We start from the raw sequence: 6,647 nt of genomic DNA on the forward strand, positions 1-6,647 counted from the left end.
ATCTAGAGAATAAGGTAATATTTAATTTAAAAATGCAATATACAGGGTGTCTCAAAAGAAAGTTTAGGTACATTTAATTTAGCTTAGTGCGCGAACGCAACAAATCTGAGGGTTGCGAGGGTTATGTCAATCAGTAGCCTGGCTCTTGGGAATTCAGTCACTATACAGGGTGGAAACGATAAGTGATCTCACTCGATTATATCTAATCTATACAAGATATCGAAAAACTGGTTACTGATCCTGAAAATGCTTCACAAGCTCTTTCAAACGGTACCAATAATAGGTTACAGAATAAACTGGAACTATCTCAAAATTCAATGTTTCCAGCTTCCATACTAAACGTATGCCGACGACACAATATTAGAAGTGTAATTAATTTTTTGTTAAATAATAAACTTAAAAAGTCAGTTAAATAAACTCGTACCTTGCATCATATTTAAAATTATTTCTGAAAAACATTAGTTTTGGTCTTTACTTGCTGTAAAATTATCAAGAGATGAGTGCCATGACTGTAATAGTACTAAATGTATGGAAGATGGAAACATTGAATTTTAAGATAGATCCAGTTTATTCTGTAACTTAATATTGATACCGTGGGATAGAGCTCGTGAAGCACTTTTAGGATCAGTAACCAGTTTTACGATATCTTGTGTAGTTTTTCTCAGCACTTGCCATATGTTTGTCTCGAAGCACTGGTAGGGCCCAAAAGATAAGGAGACATGTAAAGTGCCCCATAAGGGCTACCCTTTCTTTTTTTTATTATTTTCTATTGACGTTCATAAGTGCCACTTGTGGTCTAATCTGAATAAATATTTTTGATTTTGATTTTCTTTAAATTATGTAACTTTACCAAATGTATGGAAGCTGGAATCATTGAATTTTCGGATAGTGCCAGTTTATTCTGAAACCTATTATTAGCACCGTTTGAAAGAGCTCGTGAAGCACTTTCAGGATCAGTAACCAGTTTTTCGATATCTTGTATAGTTTAGAAATAATCGGGTGAGATCACTTATCGTTTCCACCCTGTAGAGCGTTTCTCGGTAGCAATGTGGCAAACCGCGGGTTGTGATTGCGAGAATTTTACAAAAATGGTAATTTGGCGTCTGTAGCGCTTAGAATTCGCCACTTAAATGATGCGCCAAGCATTCCTCTTATTAGAAAATGGGTCAAAAAGTTTTAAGAGACCAGTACAACGTTGGCATCAAGATTATACTTACTGGACTTGGAACTATTTTCTCATGTAACACTCTTCTTCTTCCTTTACATTTTAGGGTGAAAAGATTTTTTATCTGAAATTTGTTATTACATACTGAGTTAGGTAATGTCCAAAAACGATAAGATTACTTTCGGGAAGGAAAACGCACGTCCACCAGGGGCCAGGGCTAAGGTCAGTTGTAAGGTCAAGAACAAGGGCATAGATGCCAAGGAAGATAGAGGCTCAACACAAAATGAAACCCAAAACAAAAGTTAGTACATTCATTAGTGGTGACAACGAACCATTTTTTTAACATGAGGGAAAAATACTACATATATTAAAATCGTACGTAGCTGTCTGAAAGCCAAAAATATTAAGAGTGAATTAGTTATTCTACTGACATTTGAGGACTATAAGTATTTGTTACGAAATTGTAATTTTGAAAAGTATTTATAAAAGACTGCATGTTACAGTAGGTAGCGGACTTAAAATGCTAATATCAAAAGCTAACCTCGTAAACTTCTACATTATAAGTAAATGACATTTTAGATTCAAGAGGATTTTAGATGATTAGATGCCTCATTTTAATAAATTAAACCTATCTCAGTTGAAATATTTATCAAAGTATGCTTGTTTTGCTTGCCTTGAAACCGGCATCTCAAGGCCACTATTTTCATTAACATACAGAATCATCATTTCTAACAACTAGACTCTCAAGTTAGATTCCTGATCGGGTCATTTTTAAAAGGCCCATTTATAAATTGAATAGAAAACATTTTATGGGTCATTCCACAAAAATATGTCAACTCTTAGTCCGCGCCACATTTCACATGGAATATTTGTTAATATTTTAGTCCAAAATTGTTAAATAACAGCTCGCAATGTGTTTTATTCATCATCTATTTGTATTTTTTTAAACTATTTTTCAAACACCTTAAATTCCTTTTAAATGACCCAAATCGTCATTCCCTAGGCATGTCCGTACTCCAAAAGTTTGTGTTTTGGAACCCATATTAACAGAAACATCAACTTGATCCTTTGTTTTACTTAACGAATAATCTATTTAAACGTATATTATATCAAATTCTATTAATATTTTGCGGTTTCAATAAACAATAATTTGATTTTCTTTAGTTGAAAAAGAGTCCACATATTTTAGCGTCATTCCCTCGCCACGCACTGATTATAATAATTTTGCGCTTTCATATGAATTTAGAGTGAATGACATTTAGTTGAGTTTAAAGTACGATACGAAGTTATCCTCAGACCATACAGGCTTTGCGGCAGCCGTTTTTTGAATTAGTGCAAACGTGCCAGTTTTTGCGGAAACACGTGTTGATCCAGTCACTTCGTCAGTCCCTAGTTGAGTAGCTTTATTAATTACAATAGGAAATTGTATATAATTTAATAGTATTTACGTGTGGTTTTTCGGCTATTTTCGGCACATCGTATTAAGCATCTTATAATATAAAGTTACTCTGTATTTGTGTTAAGTTTTACTCCAAATCGTCAGTCCCTAGACCGTCAGGCCCTAGCTTTAAACGGCACTAGGACTAAGTTACTAGTTAGGGAATGTCGTTTTTTATATAGTGATAATAACAAAATAGCTACATTAAGTATATTAACTTATCTATAAATGTTAAGGTTATAAGTTTTATACTTTATTAAAAGTCATATAGTAGTAACGTAGTATGAAAAAATTGAAAATTATAATTTCTCCTAAAATAAAGCATAAAGTGACTGGCCCTTTTAGACATAACATAATTAATTAATAAACTATAATTTACACTAATAAAGTATTCAAAAGTATCTTAAAAAAGTTTAGGACAAAATGACGTCGAAAATTACAGATATTCATGGAATGACCCTTATAAATGAATGTTAAGGGAGAATCCCCAAAAGGAACTAAACGTACTTTTATTTTATCAACATTTCTACTTATTCATGTGTTAGTCGATTCCTAGGTACTAGGTACTTTTCTCACCAGATTATGTTACTTTCAGCGCCCTACATCCAAAGATGTGACATAGACGAAGCCAATTTGACGGATTGCGTGAGAGAGCAGATAGTGAACAGCCTCCCACACTTCACCAAAGGAGTTCCCGAGCTGAACGTACCCTCGCTGGACCCTGTCAAGCTGGACGACATCAAGATCGATGGGAACGGACTGCTCCTGAAGTTCACGGAAGCCGCTATGCACGGGCTTAGCAATGCTGAGCTTACAGATCTAAAGTGAGTAGTTGTACTGCCAAATTGCATCACTTTTATTTATTATTTTATTTGACTTTATTCGGAAAACAGTGTTAATTGACTTATCTGCCTGATATAAAGCTTTACACTTTTTGATATAAAGCTTTTTATGAGACGGACAATGCAGTAAGTACCTAGTAGTGCACCGGTTCAAACTTATGTAGAAGTCTTAAAAACGAATTAAGTTTAAAAACTTTAAAAAAACATTTTCTAGTAGGTACTTAAAGTTTGACATTTAAACAAGTTTCCTCGTCGGGCACAAAGTAACGTGTTCACTAATTAATGAATAAATTAATTAAATCTTCCTTTTATTCAATAAAGCAAGACCTATTAAAATTTTACAACTTAAACTTTCTCTTAAAAACCCATTAACATCAAGTAGGTACCTTTGTAAATGTATCAACATTTGTTACGACATAAAGGTAGTTTTTCATTGCATATTAATTGCGATTATTACAGACAGACAAGTCTGTAATTGTTTGTAACGTGTCAATAAAGTGCGGAAATCGGTTTGAATAGCAGATGGTACTCGCTATACATCGCCAATCGATTATTAATTGATTAACAATAATTATGACGCGCACAAACAAACTTGTGCTTGCGCAAAGCGTTGTTAAACGGCGCACAAGCACATTGTATGTAAATCATGCTTGTCCTTATTTCGTCGCCACATAGTATATTATCGCACTGTAGATTCCTTATTTTATTCTAAATAGGTACAGTCAGCGTCAAATAGTTCGTGACACACAAAGTAGACAAAAAGTTCGAAACCATTGACTTGAAGACAAGTTACAATGTTGAAAATGAACTATTTGACGCCGACTGTACCGACTTACTCAGTTACCTACTACTTACTAATCAAAATCAATAATGCATCATTAAGTGACCTCTTTTGTTTTTAGATTGAATCTTGGAGAGCTCGACGAAGAATTTTCCTTGTCGTTTAAATGCAATTTCAGTTTAACTGCTCAATACGAGGTGGATGGTCGCATTCTAATTCTACCAATTAAAGGAAAAGGAGATGCTTTTGTATATGCGCGTAAGTTTCTTTTATTTTTATACAGGATGTTGTAATACCAGAGCATGAGCTTTAAAATAATACCTATGTACGAGTATAACTCGGTATAAACTAGTTGATTCCAGAGGATATTAATTTTGGTCTATTCCACTTTGATCACCTGGATGCGACACTTTGGTTTCCTTTGATCACCAATGCCTAAGATCACCTAAATGATGAAAGTGGACTTCTTATCTGTTGTGTTGCTTGGAGTCCGCTTTAATCACCTGGGTGATCTAATGCAGGTGATCAAAGTGGAATAGATCTTAATTTCATAAAGTCACGATTTTGGTCAAGATAGTAGGTATCGTGACGTTTATAAGTACTTATAGACAATAAGATTAAAATAATGCAATGGACTTAGCTCTCTTGATTTAAGAATTTAAGATAATTAGTTCGTAATCAGTGGATAAAAACGTATTTTCGCAATTAATAATGATAAGTGACGTTTTAATTATGTAAGATAGTTAACAAAAAGATGTGAACCTCTTAAGCTCTTATCCGACGACGCAATAATTTACTTTCTTTGGTCATAGATTAAAAAAATTAAGGATTTAATTTCAATAATACAGATAAATTATATTACGACAGTCATAATCTTAAGAGTAGGCACCGACTGAATGAGGATCAGTACTGTTGTAGAAAATTCAATAAAACTAGTATCTACGTTAATCTTTAAGACATAAGAAAGATATATCTTTTTGAATTATCCAAATCGGACCATTACTTACGAAGATATTAAGTAATAAACATAGGCCGTTTTTGCCGCTAAAAGTCAACGTACGCAAGGCCGCGTGACGTCATTATATCCGAATCGAGCGCAGCCGGCGTACTAATGGGATGGAAAATATTTTTTTCCGGCTAAACTATCAGTTTTAGAAAAAAACTTTTAATAACATTTATTCTTCAAAATAAAGTAACCTATCGACCAGTAATTTTTAAAAATAAAAATTGTGAAAAATAAGTATTGCTATGTCCAAAAACCACATTTTCATAGGATTCGATGCAATGCGGAGACGCGGTTGGGGTGAGTGTAACTTAATGATTGTTTGTATTGAACATAATAATACATAATATGATGCTAATACCCAGTTTCTGGCCTGGGGATATTGGATCTTCAAACCAAATAAAAAAAATCGGTTGAAAACGCGACAAAAAAAGAAGCAGCTTTAGGTCAAAATTCGTTTTTTTTTTTAATAAAAATATCAAAAATAAAAAGTAGCTCATTTGGAGTCAAATGGCGAACCTTTATTCAAAATGACCTTACATACGAAGTTTGTCTAAAGTTCTACCAAACACCTGTAGGTATATTTTATATATTATTATCAGGGATCGAAATAGGTGGTACCTATCAATTTACCTAAACTTATTCGCGACGAGATGATTGAGCTGGATGAATCGAAAATTCCCTGGGTAAAATTCCGATTTTTTGTGGACACCAATGAGATAAAAAAAAACTCATACCAACCAAAACCAATATACCAAACGGGGTACTCTGTAGATTAATTACCAATCGAAACGCAAAATGCACAAAAGTGATGTGATGGTTTCCAAGAAATGTCTTGTGATTAGAGATGAAACGGATAGTTGTTTGGCCGGATACCGGATACCGGATATCCGGCCAGCTGCTAGGCCGGATAGCCGGATATCCGGCGGCCGGATAGTTGGCCAATTGTCTCGTTGCATGTCGTGACGAGTTTAGCGCCACACAGGTACTCGCCGCACGCGCGCTCCAGGAGTAGACTAGTCACACTTTTCGAAAATCGAATACGTCCGAATAGAATGTCAGATTTTGCCACTTGTCTAGGAGGTAGATCAATTCGGGCGATTTCGGTTGCCATCGTGAGTGTGTGATTGAATAGCGAAAATTAAATTAGTTTACTTGCTGCGTAATCTGACTGAAATCAGTGAAAAAAAGATCGCCTATTTTATTTGACAATATTTCGACATTAACAGATATTTACTATTTATGTATTCTTCATTAGAGTGAATATCCCAGAAAAAGAAATTAGTTTTTTGAAAGGCTTTAATATGGCTTTTTTGTAACTTTTTGGACTTTATAAAGAAGCCGTCATTATTATAAGCCATTTAATTGACATTTACCTCAAAGATTAATGCATTTCATTTTATTAATAGGAAATTGAC

Source organism: Ostrinia furnacalis, unplaced genomic scaffold (genome assembly GCF_004193835.3).
Source record: "Ostrinia furnacalis isolate ACB-3 unplaced genomic scaffold, ASM419383v2 OfSCF7556, whole genome shotgun sequence".
NCBI lineage: Eukaryota > Metazoa > Arthropoda > Insecta > Lepidoptera > Crambidae > Ostrinia > Ostrinia furnacalis.